Source organism: Pinus tabuliformis, chromosome X (assembly GCF_031772625.1).
Source record: "Pinus tabuliformis cultivar Carrire ecotype Pingquan chromosome X, CPIR1, whole genome shotgun sequence".
In the NCBI taxonomy this organism is placed as follows: domain Eukaryota; kingdom Viridiplantae; phylum Streptophyta; class Pinopsida; order Pinales; family Pinaceae; genus Pinus; species Pinus tabuliformis.
Window position 1 is genome coordinate 1673380503 of NC_142308.1, and position 12570 is coordinate 1673393072.

Below are 12570 nucleotides of genomic sequence, written 5' to 3' on the forward strand. Positions count from 1 at the left end.
GATTTTAATCTTTTTGGACCTGAGGGATTATTGCACAAAAAGGTCGAGCGCTTGTTTTATTCGGCTCGTTAAAGTTATCGAAAATTCATCCCTTTTGTATTGTTTTATACTTTTTCGGACTTAAGGGATTAGATGACGAAAAAGGAATTTTGGAGTTAACTTTCTGTACCTTTTCAGACTCTCTAAAAATGAAAAGGACCGAGTTGTCTTTGTCGCTAGACTCGTTAAAATGATTAAATAGCGACAAACTTGTCTTTAGACGAGAACGAGTTTCCCTATCGCTAGGATCGTTAAAACATAGCGATGGGCTTGCCCGAAGGGCAGGTTATAGAACAAGAATATGTTATCCTCCTCAAACTTGACAAAAATAAAGAGGTACTGGTCAGAAATGACTGGGGAAAAATTGGGAGAACCTCAAAGCTTTGATGGTAGCAAGTCGCTCTTGAACATGACACTTTGTCCTCCGTACCACATCGGGTTGGGTTGTTTCATTCACCGGTCTCATCACCATGGTCCTCGCCAAACCATCCGTATTTGGGGTAATGCTACCAATCCATCACATTAGTGTCGTTATATGTTCAAGAGATGTGTTCAGAAAGAGTCAACCGTGTCCCATCCACTGCCATACATTATCCTTCATCCACCCATGATCGCCACCCTGAATCATATCTCACAGATTGTTTTCACCTCCACTAAAGTCATTAGCTCCGTTCCGTGTCACTGATGTGGGATTCATTAAGGCCCTCCTTTGACGGATCGCTTCTTGTCGACTTCAGCTCATTATCCAAGAAGCTGATCTAGGAACACCCCCCCAGTACTTTGAAGCTTGCATACCTCAATGGCAAGTTTCTCACTTCCGGCGATAGGTATACATCAATGACCTTCGACCAGAAGATTTTGCGTGGTGTTCGACGCCAAGTCCTTTATTCACACCACGTGAATTGTACTGTAGTACCTTGAGGGTCATTGTCATTATTGATGATTCCTCTCGCGCTTGTTAACGGTTTACATTATTGACCGGTAATCAAGCGATGTCTTTCCATGTTCGACTTCAGCGTAATTCTCACATGGATCGACTTGTACTTAGAGTGAAGATCGAACGAGATTGAAGACCCCGGATCTAGTTTCATCCATCCGGGCTGCGATATATATTCAGGATATAAAGACATTTGATATGTACATCATTACAGCAGATGATCATCCTACTGAAAGGATGATAATTTCAGCAGAGGATTATCTGTCTATCATCAGACGATCGTCTGTTATATGTACCAAAATGAATTTAAAAAGCTGAGCATGGGAATGCCCGCCTCAGCTAGATCATGAAAGCAGAATGAAAAATAATGTATTGTATTGTATTTTATTGCAGGGCACCTCTCAGCCGATTGAATGAACTTCGGATCCTCCTAATAAAGCATTTCACCCGATAAACGACCTCATACTTTAGGGGGCAACTGTTATAGACATTTTTGTGCCTATCAGCATGGAGCATGAAATGTCAATAATCTGAGGGATCCAAAGTCCCTAAACATGTTGTTCTTACCCTTAGAAGAACAAGGTCTGCAAACCACAGCACTGAGAATCAGTTCTGCACCCAAAAACACTCAAAAACAGGCTATTTATGGATCATGTTAGCTGCTCCACTGAGCATCTGCGCTGAATGTCAACTGCTCCTCCTTGTACCTGCGCTGAAGGTCAAAATCAATGAAGGCTACCTGCGCTGGGCGAGATTGGCCAAGTGGCACAGTCATTCTGCAAGGTGTCAACTGCCCAGGAAGCTTCCAAACTCACACTTGGTTCAAGGAATTCGCCCTATGATGAGTAAGAGGGTCTTGATGTCCAAGTGGAAGCAAGATTCTCCAAGTGGACTCAAGAACTGAAGATTAACTAAAGTGGGAGAGGACACAAGTCAGCTTCAGGCCAGTCTCAAGATGACTCATCCTTTCTCCAAAACCCTATATATAGAGCTCTCTCATGAGGTCTATGGAGGCTGGAATTTTGTGCAAGTAAGGAAGTGCTGTTGGTTTGTGAATAGAGCTATTGAGTGTTTTGCTTGAAGGAGGTGAAGAGGAGATTTCTTTCAGCTGGGAGGTGTTGCTGGATTGGGCCCATTGTGGTTGTAACTCTCTCAGAACTTTACTTCTATTATCAATAAAGTATTTGAGGTTCTTCTATATGCATGTGTCTTTATGATGAATAGATGCTTGTATATTTGATTTATGCTAATCCTATAATCGATTATGGATGTATGCCTCTTGTAGTTTCTTTTTCTTGTGCTTTTACAGGATCTGTGTGTAGTTGGGCTGGTGAAAGGGCAAGGAGCTAGGAGCAAGCGGCAAGGAGTGAAGACTGGATCGACTATAAGCGCAAGATAACGGTTAGTAGATCATCCTTTTCTTCCCTCTCTCATCTCATAAAGAAGAAACTTTGAATAGCTTTGCATTCAGTTGTTGCTGGAGTACTATCACCTTCAGAGTGGGATAGAGGCATTCTGCATTAGATACTTTTCCCCCCAATAGCATGAAATGTCCATAAACCAAGGGCTCCTAAGTCCCTAAAAGTGTTGTTCTAACTCCTAAAGGAACAAGGTCAACAAATTACAGCTTCTCCCAGAAGTTCTCCACCAGAAACTACTCAAAATTGGTCAAAACTGGATCAATGCAGTTGCTCCATCGCGAGGGTGTGCTGCATAGCACCTTGTACACACGGGAAGTGCACTGCAGCACACCTAAATACACTGTGAGGGTGCGATGGACTGGAAAGGACAAGTGGCGGAGACAGTTTGCGAGGTGGATGATCATGGAATCTTCCAAAACTTCTCCTGGGACACTTGCCTCTCAAAATCGCCCAAGGATGAGTAAGAGATCAATGAGATCTCCAAGTGGCATCAAGAACTATCAGAGAGAAGACACTAATCAAAAACCCAGAACTGACTCACACCTCTGCAAATATATATATATATATATATATATATATATATATATATATATATATATATATATATATATATATATATAGATCTCTCGTCCTAGAGATCCAGAGGTTAGAGGCTGGAATTTTGTACATTGCAGAGAATTGCTGTTGGTTTTGAGATAGATATCAGAGTATTGGGTGATTTATGCTTTGTTGGAGGTGAAGAGGGGATTCTATGCTGGGAGGTTGATGCTGGATCAGGAATCATCGGTTGTAACTCCTCCTGGATCTTCTTGTTTTATCAATAAAACTATTTGAGTTTCTCCTACATGCTTGTATATCATTGATGTTTGTTATATTTGTATGTTTAGCTTAAATCTGATCCTAAGCTTTTTATGAACATAAATCCATGTCTTTGTGTAGTTTCCTTCTTCTGTGATCTTGCAGGAACTTGGTGACGCTGGGCACGTAAGGGAGCAGTTAGCTGGAAGCTGTCAAAGAGGAGAGAGATTGGATCAAAGGACTAGCGCAAGACACAGGTTGGTTCATCCTATTCCTCTTCGTTTATAGTTCATAAAGGAGAATACAAGAGTAGTTCTCCCTGTTTGTTTCTGAGGTCACTGTCACAACTCAGTGGGATAGGGTCGTTCTGAATAGACACTTTTCCCGATAACAAGTACTCCAGGGCAAATAATCTCATGGGGAGGTATTTAGGCAGTTTAAAGGGAGGTAGATCACACCCATAAATTCTAATCTCGATATAGTTCTGGTACAGTACCAGTCCCCAACCTTGTATTTCTTGGATAACTGAAGAATTCTCTTAATATCATCATTGATTCTAGGAGGGGGACTTCCTATCAACATGGTAGTTACTAGATGCGTAGATTGGTCAATAAAATTTGTATAAGGATGGGGAGAAGAATGTGAATAGCTAAAAATGGAAGTCCAGAAGATGACTGACCTAGGGTTCCCTCTGGTGTCAAGATTTTGTACAGAGAAAGGGAATTTATCAGTTTGGTAATAGAGGAAAAGATGATACATGACTGCAGAATATTTAAATACTCTCTCGTTCTCTAATCTCATGAATTGGTCATGCATCTTATCTGCAATGAATGTAGCATAGTCATATTTTCATGTAGGAGGTTGGCTAGGGGTAAAAATAGTCATGTAGGCAAAGTTCATTTCATCTACATACTCGCTAGTGGTAAAACCCCTAATGCAAGCAAACATGGTGACAATATCCCTGCCCAGACCAGTAAAGGCACATGTCATGTAAGGAGGGGGGTCTTTTGATTTGTATTGTTCTTCACTGAAAGTCTGACTGACTTGGTTAATTTCAGAACTAGACAGCCTTGAAGATTTATCAAGTAAATCAACAATGGAAAGGGGAGTGAGGTCCTGGCCAGGATGTAATTGCAACCTTTCATTTATAGACTCAGTTGTAATGGTGAAAAGAACTTCCTGGTTAGGGGACATTACAACTCTCAGATTGGGGTTGTAGTTTGCATGGCATTGGTGGACAATATCTGGGAAAATATGGACAGTGGGGAATTGATATTTAGGTAGGTTTGATTCCCAAAGACCTATTTTATCAGCATTGTTCAGATAATTGTCCCGATACTTGTAGTATAGCTTCAAGGGGGTTTCATCAAAAGTAAGGTCCTTGATTTGAAAATCTTTATCGGCCAAGGGAAGGTGGTCCAAATCCCTGTGGGGAGTAGTGATTGGTGTGAAATTTAGGGCGATAGGAGCTTCCATCCTTGGTTCTTGTGTATTCAAGGAAGAAATTTGGGGTTTTCAAGGATTTCAGATAAAATAGGTGCTTGGGGAAGCCTTGGGGCTAAGAAATAGCTTAATTGTACTGGATTACTTGAGTTTAGAGCAATTTGGTGGAGGTTTCAGTACACAAACAGGGTTTCTGAGAAGGAAATGTGGTAAATACCTGTTTATGGTTGACTAAAGGGGTAAATGGCTATGGTGAATGCTTTGCTGGGTGCGCACAGTAGTCTGCAATGGCCTGGAGTTCAACAACTAATGGTGGTTGGTGGTTGGGAGTAAGTTGCTGGTATGGACGTACTCTGTCTGTGCATGGAAGGCAACAATTGATTTTCTTTGTAAAAAAGGGAAAACAATGAATATTTTTGTTTTTATGCACAAAGTCAACTTTTGGCAGGTGAATGTGAAAATGACAGTAGGAGTTAACTAACCGATGGGACACTTTGTCGTTTATTGGAGGCGGTAAGCGGGAGCAGTAATGGTTTTCATCGCACAGCTTTCGGGAGGTTGGTGGTTTTGGCAGAGGGTCACACGATGCCACACATTGAATGACACGTAGCATCGGAGAAAAGTCAAAACAACTTATATCGCGTGGTTAACGTTCGACCAAAAGGCCCGCGCGATATGAGTGAGAGTCATTGGATGAGGGAGGGCAGATTGAACGACAGTCAGTGGCGGAAAGTGTTAGGGAGTTAATGGAAGGGGGCCGATGGCATAATCAACATAATTAAATGACTTTAATTATATCGGGGATAATATGATTGGATGAATGAAGGATTAATATTTTTAATGATATCGGGGGTGAATGTATTGGCGGAGAGGATATTAATCAATCCAGGTGATTAATTAATTCCTTTTTAACATGTAGGGGGGTTTTGGATCTTAATTAATCGTAGTTTGATTAATTAATCCAACTGAATTAACTTTATTTATGGTTTATGTTAGCACTCAGAATTAACCTTAAGGCTGAGAAAGGTAATTCCGAGGTAACCACAGACCAGGCTTAACCTGGTAGCTAGTCCTACCAGGTCGGGAGAGGGATCTCTCCTTGCCAACAAAGTGTGGTTGCAATAAATAAAATCTTAGGCTAGATATGGAGTGCGGGATTTGTTTGAAAAGTTTTGGGTTGAAACAACAAGAGAAAGGATGATTTTGGACTATGGAGTCGATGCTAGTTTCTACCGAAAAACTTGCGGCAAATTAAGTACCATGTTTAGCCAGATAAAGATTGTGAATGTGAGTAGCATAGGGGAGAAAGCCCGCTGCCCTGCAGGCATCAAACAAAGGATGGATCTGCAGCAACAACTTTAGATGAAAGAGAATAACGAGGTTGCTCAATAGAGCATCTAGTAAAGGATGAATTCTGATAAGACAACCATTACAACTAACAACAAAATCATCATGAAAGGAGCATCATTACAGATGAATTCCTAACATATCATCTAGATAATGCTGAAAAAAAGCAGAAAAAACATAATGTGTAAGTGAATTACATGAAAAACATACTGAACAATAATACCGTGATGGATCCTAGGTCCAAAGGGTAGAAAACTACTTTATTAAAATGATATTCAGGAAAATTTTACATAATGCCAAGTAGCCTCTCTGCTGCCAAAATCAAACCTCTACACTATGAAATTCATAAAATATATACATTTTCTCATCCCTGTACTAATGGAATTGAGCTCAACCATCTTCTTCAAAATAGAATCAGTTACATTAAACTTGGACCGAATTTCTGAAAATAGGTGTTGAAGATGAACTCGTATCTCCTAAACCATAGCACCTGTCACAAAACGGAAAGAGGTTTTTGTAGATAAGGTCATGGTGGAGAAACACCTCTCTCAAATTTTGGAAATTCGTTTCCAGTTGCTCAAAATCTGTGCCACAAAATCATATCTAAAACAGAAAATCATTAAAAATTTAAATCTGTGAAAATGAGTTGTAAAGATCTAGTCACATATCCAAATTAACAGCACTTGTGAATAAACTGAAAAAGGTTTTTGTTATATGACTGGTATAATAATTCCAATCATATTTTCAAAATGGATTTCAAATTTGGTGCCCGTGCAGAAGAAGACAGGTGAGATTAGATTATGCATTGATTTCAGAAATCTGAATAAGGTGTCTTTGAAAGATAATTATCCGTTGCCGAAGATGGACCACATACTCCAAAGAGTGGTAGGGTCATCTCGTATGTCGCTACTCGATGGGTATTCTGGATATAACTAAATTTTGGTCCATGAGGATGACAGGGACAAAACAACATTCACCACCCCATGGGGGACTTTCCATTATGCCAAGATGCCATTCGGTTTAAAGAATGCTAGTGCAACTTTTCAACGGGCTATGGATATTGCCTTTGCAAATGAAAAAGATGTATTTTTATTAGTTTATCTTGATGATTTGAAATTTTTTTCTAATTCAGATGAGGAACATCTTTACCATTTGAAGATTGTTTTTCAGCGGTGCAGAAAGTATGGCATATCTCTTAATCCCAAAAAGAGCTTGTTTGCCATGGATGAAGGGAAGCTTCTCAGTCACATCATATCCAAGGAGGCCATCCACATCGATCCTACTCGAGTGGAAGCTATTCAGAAAATTGATTTTCCCCGTAGTAAAAAGGAGATCCAAGTATTCAACGGTAAGATGAACTTCTTACGTCGTTTTGTGCCAAATCTAGCAGAACATTTGAGGGAAATCACAAACATGTTAAAGAAATATAGTGTGGTAAAGTGGACCAAAGAAGCTATCAAATATTTCAATTTGGTAAAGTTGGCCCTTTCTTCAGCTCTGATTTTGATTAGCCTAGATTATTCCTAAGATTTCATTTTATTTTCATTCGCTTCATAGCATACTATGGCAACGATCTTAATGCAGAAAATAGATCAACTTGATAAGCCAATTGCCTTTTTCAACAGAACAATAAGAGATGCAGCCTTAAAGTATAATATTATTGAGAAGCAAGATCTTGCCTTTGTGAAAGCTTTGAAAGATTTCCGAGTATATATTTTGCATTCTAATATTCTTTCTTATATCCTTAACATAACCGTCAAAGATGTTTTGGTGCAGACAAATCCAGAAGGGAGACGAGGCAAGTGGATCACAACTTTATTAGAATATGAATTGGAAATAAATCCAACAAAGCTCATCAAGGGGCAAGGTCTGGAAAAACTAATGGCGGAGTCTAATTTGCATGCCTTGGACATAAACTTGATTGTTTCCATGTCCGAAGAAGATGAAGAAAAATCACTTGTTCATGTATCTGAAATTTTTATCCATTCCTCTTGGTACTCAGATATTGTATATGTCCTCCAAAATCTTTCACCGCCACTGGGAATCGCTAAAAATAAAAGTAGAACTCTGAAATTAAAGGCTGCCAAATTTTGTATTATGAATAATGCATTGTATGGGGAAGATCTCTGAGGTATGTCGCTGAATTGTTTGGTTGAGGAAGAAGCAAAATAGGTCATGGATGATTTTCAAAAGGGAGATTGTGGAGATCACCTATTTGGGAAGACGACGACGAATAAAATTTTGAGAGCAGGGTACTATTGGCCTACCCTCTTTGTTGATGTTTATAAAACTGTTACAAGTTGCCATGAATGTCAAATTTTTCAGGGAAGGAGAAAATTACAGCCACTACCTCTCAAACTGGTTGAAGTTAGTGCTCCGTTTCAGCAGTGGGGCCTTGATTTTATTGGAGAGATCCACCCTACATCTTCAGCTCAGCATAAGTGGATCTTAACAGCAATGGATTATTTTACAAAATGAATCGAGGCCATCCCCACCCGGTAGGCTACCGATGCGGTAATAATTCAATTTCTCAAAAATGATATTTTGTCACTTTTTGGTTGTCCTAACAAGCTGATTACAGATAATGTAACAACTTTTAAATCTAAAAGGATGATTGATTTTTGTAACAAATATCAAATTACCTTGGGGCATTCTACTGCATACTATATGCAAGGAAATGGATTGGCGGAATCTTCAAATAAATCATTGGTTAACATCATCAAAAAGCTACTAGAAACAAACAAAAAGAGCTGGCACAAGAAGCTTGTTAATGCACTATGGGCAAATAGAGTAAGTCAGAAGAAATCAATTGGCATGTCTCGATTTGAATTAGTATATGGTGTTGACACGGTGTTCCCGACATCTCTCGCAGTCCCAGTGGTAAAACTTCTACACGAAGCTAGCAGCGAGGAGGATCATTTTTAGTGAAGGATAAATCAAATGATCCATTTACATGAGATGAGAGAGGAGGTTTTCCAGAATACCTTCAGACTGCAAGAGAGAATCAAGAAAATATATGACCGGAAGGCAAAGTCAGATAAGTTTCAGATTGAAGACATAGTGCTCAAGTGGGATGCTAGAAATGAGGACAAAGGCAAGCACGGAAAGTTCGAGAATCTGTGGAAAGGACCATTCAGAATTGCTGCATATCGCGGTCAAAATGCTTTTCTGCTGAAAGAAATGAACGAAGAAGATTGTCCAGGTGGGCCAGTCAATGGTCGGCTGCTGAAATGGTATTATCTTTGAGATATTCTCTGTTGTCATAATTTGTCACTGTACATACGATTTTATTTCCTTCATTGCAAGTGTGCGATGTTGTCATTCAGTTAGTTTGGGGCCCGAAGTGAAGGCTATAAAACTGAATGTCTGATTTCAGTTTTTGATTATTTAGTGTGGATTGTTTGAGTCAGTTTTCAGTGTTGTAATTGAGTCAGTTCTGAGTCAAGATATTGGTTTTATGTTTGCTGAAGTTATTGACTCCATAGCCCAATGGAAGAGGCCCTGTCTGCTTTCCAGATATCTGCAGTTCTTGGCACCTCCCAGGAGCTACCATCCCCATTGGAGCCAATGTTAGTGTCGGTATCTTCATCCCTCCATTAGTGATCAAAATTATCTTTTTGCATGCATTTTAGCTGTCTCATCTGATCATTTGCATTCCATTAGGTCATGGATCATCTGATGGTAGCGGTTCTTTAACAATTTTCCTCATGCTTTCCATCTGCTGGCCTATTTCCATATGTACAAGTCATCTGCTGTCATTTTTATTTCATTTCAGTTGTAGAAATAATTTTAGGGTTTCAAGTCTCATGAGGTCTAGGGTTTGCCACCATAGTCATGTAAAAGCTCAATAATGGTCAGCAAGTACATGAGCAGGTCTAATAAGGTCTCAGCATCAAAATTTTAATAATGATATACTCAATGATTGATTTTTCCTCAAAACCCTATTTTGAGGAAAAACAGAGTTTTATGTTCTATGTATAAAAATTTCATGTAATTTTAATTTTCCTATATGTAATAAGTTCAGAAACGCAGCCCCGGGTCACTTTTCCAAACTCTTGCACTCCAGCTCTTGCAAAAGAGAGAAGAAAATCAAAGCATTAGTCCATCAAATGTCAAAAAGAGAGCCCAACTGCAAAACATAGTTTTTAAAGAACAAAGTGAAAAGAAAACTTTAGAAAGTGGGTTTTATAAATGAAAAAATTAAAGTCAAAAGGTATATAAAGTGTTTCTTGTGTTAAAGACTTCATTTTTTGCGCAAAGAGAGAGAAAGCAAATGAAAATCGCATTTTTGAGGCGAAAGAAGGGAAATCGCAACAAAACTTAGAAGTTTCCCTAGGCGCAGTGCACCTAGGTAGTGGCACGACGCACTTGCCCGGCGCGGCGCACCAAGCGTAGGAAATGCAAAGAAAGTTGAACTAGTGCAGCGCACCTGAGTGTTGGCGCGGTGCACTTGTTAGGCGCGGCGCACCTGTCTGCCAAGCCTAAATTTCATTCTAACAACCATGCCAAGCTCCAAATTTTTGCAAACTTCATTCCTCCAAGTAAGTAAAGCCTTCTAATTTCCATAGCAAGAGATTTAGTCCTCATTAATGGTGTTTTAATAGGTGAAAAATCAAACCCTAATTGCTGCATAGTTGCATTATAAAAACTGTCTAGGATTTTGTAATTTTTCATTCTTGCTGTTTTACTCCCTTGCATCATTTTCACATTCCTCTCCACTAAAATTTCATTCATTTCATTTCCCTTTCCCTCTCTCATTCACACTCATCCTACCCCCTATCCCCAAAACCCTAAAACCCTAACACCTAATTCCCACTATTCCCCAAACCCTAATTTGCATTCCCAAACCCTATCACTCCCTAATAGCCATACAACCAGCATCAAAATCCTTCATTCGTGAGTCCCACTCATCATTCCCATTCATCAAACAACAGTCACCTATTCTTGATATAAAATCTCTTCATACTCATCATTTTACACCATACAATGGCAAATATGGAAACATATTCAGCTTGTGAAAGGGATGAGGAAACTGTGAGTGATTCTTCCCAAGAGATTCATGCACCAAGAAAACCACATAAGGGAGGAAAACACATCCGGGAGGAGCCCACTACACTCACAGAGTTAATGGCTTGTCCCCTTGCAGTAACATGTTTCAAACATCAATCTTGCTACCAGTTTTGTGAGATGGTGGAGAGGGTGAAATACCACCATGAACTTGCTAGATCATTTGTCCTTCATATTCACAATGGCCAAGTGAACTTAGCAGGCGTTTCCTTCACTTTAACACCTGAAACTATAGCTGAAGCAACAGGTATTCCAAATGTAGGTGAATAGTGGAACAAAGGACAACATGTGAGCAAAGAGCATTATGAGCCTTATATCAAGGCTAGTTATTAGAAGCAAATCAATAGGTTATTTCCTTTCAAATACCGACAGGACACTTATGCTCCACTCATGAAGCTCATTATCAAATACTTCAGTTGTGAAGGGAGATTTTCTCACTTGTACACTTATCATGTTAGATTATTGATGCATTTCACTAGAGTGAGAATTATGAACCTCCCCTATTTCATATGCAAAAATATTGAGAAAATGACCACATTGGTGCAAAGAAAACCTCTTCATCAACAATACAACAACGTTTATCACTTTGCATTGATCAAGATTGTTGTTTTTCATTAGTTGAGCTTGTTGAATGTTTCATGGGATGCTTTCATTTCCCATGAGGTTTTCAAAATCCCTCAAGTGACTCCATCAGTTTTTCAAGAGGAAGGAGGGCCTTCAAATCAACCAGAGGTTCATGAGACTCAAGTTACAAGTGTGCCATTATTTTTCACTTACGAAAAGGGGACAAGAAGCCTATTTGCAGCTGCAAAATGAGTACTATCTCCACCTAGGGTGGAAGGGGTCTCGTTTCCTTCATCTGGCAACAGGCAAATGCTATCTTCACCCGGGGTGAAAGGGGCTTTGCCTTCTTCTTCAGCAGAGTAGGTAGAGGATAAAGGGAAACAACCATTGCATGAGGAAGGGCTTTCTAAAGGTCAGGAGAGAGATTTCATTTTGATTCAGGATGATGATACTGATTTGGGCTCCCAAAGCTCACAAGTCAAGGAGATCATTAAGGAACAAGAATTTGACATCCATGCCTTAGCTATTAACCTTGAAAGGGCTAAGTGGATCATCAATTACCTTGAGCAATGTAACAAGAAGTTGGAGGATAAGCAGATAATCATGGAGCTACAAACCAAAGGGAAAACAAGTAAGCAACAAAAAGAAAGAAAGTCAAATTGACACCGCTTGAGCAAGAGATTGATGCTGACCGGGAATCTTGGATAGAGAGGGAAAATATGCACTTGGAGAAGCTGCTTGAGAAGGCCAATAAGGAGAAAACGATGTTGCGACACATGGCTTATCACTATTTGGCATGAAACAAAATTTGCAAAACTAGGATAAGGTTCTTAAAATCCAAGTTGAAGAAGACTTTGAGGAGCAAGAAAGAGAAAGATAAGCTCAAGATCTTGGTTGATGCTTCCTTGGCCCAACATAGTACTTGATGCAGATCACTTATGCCAAATTTAAAGA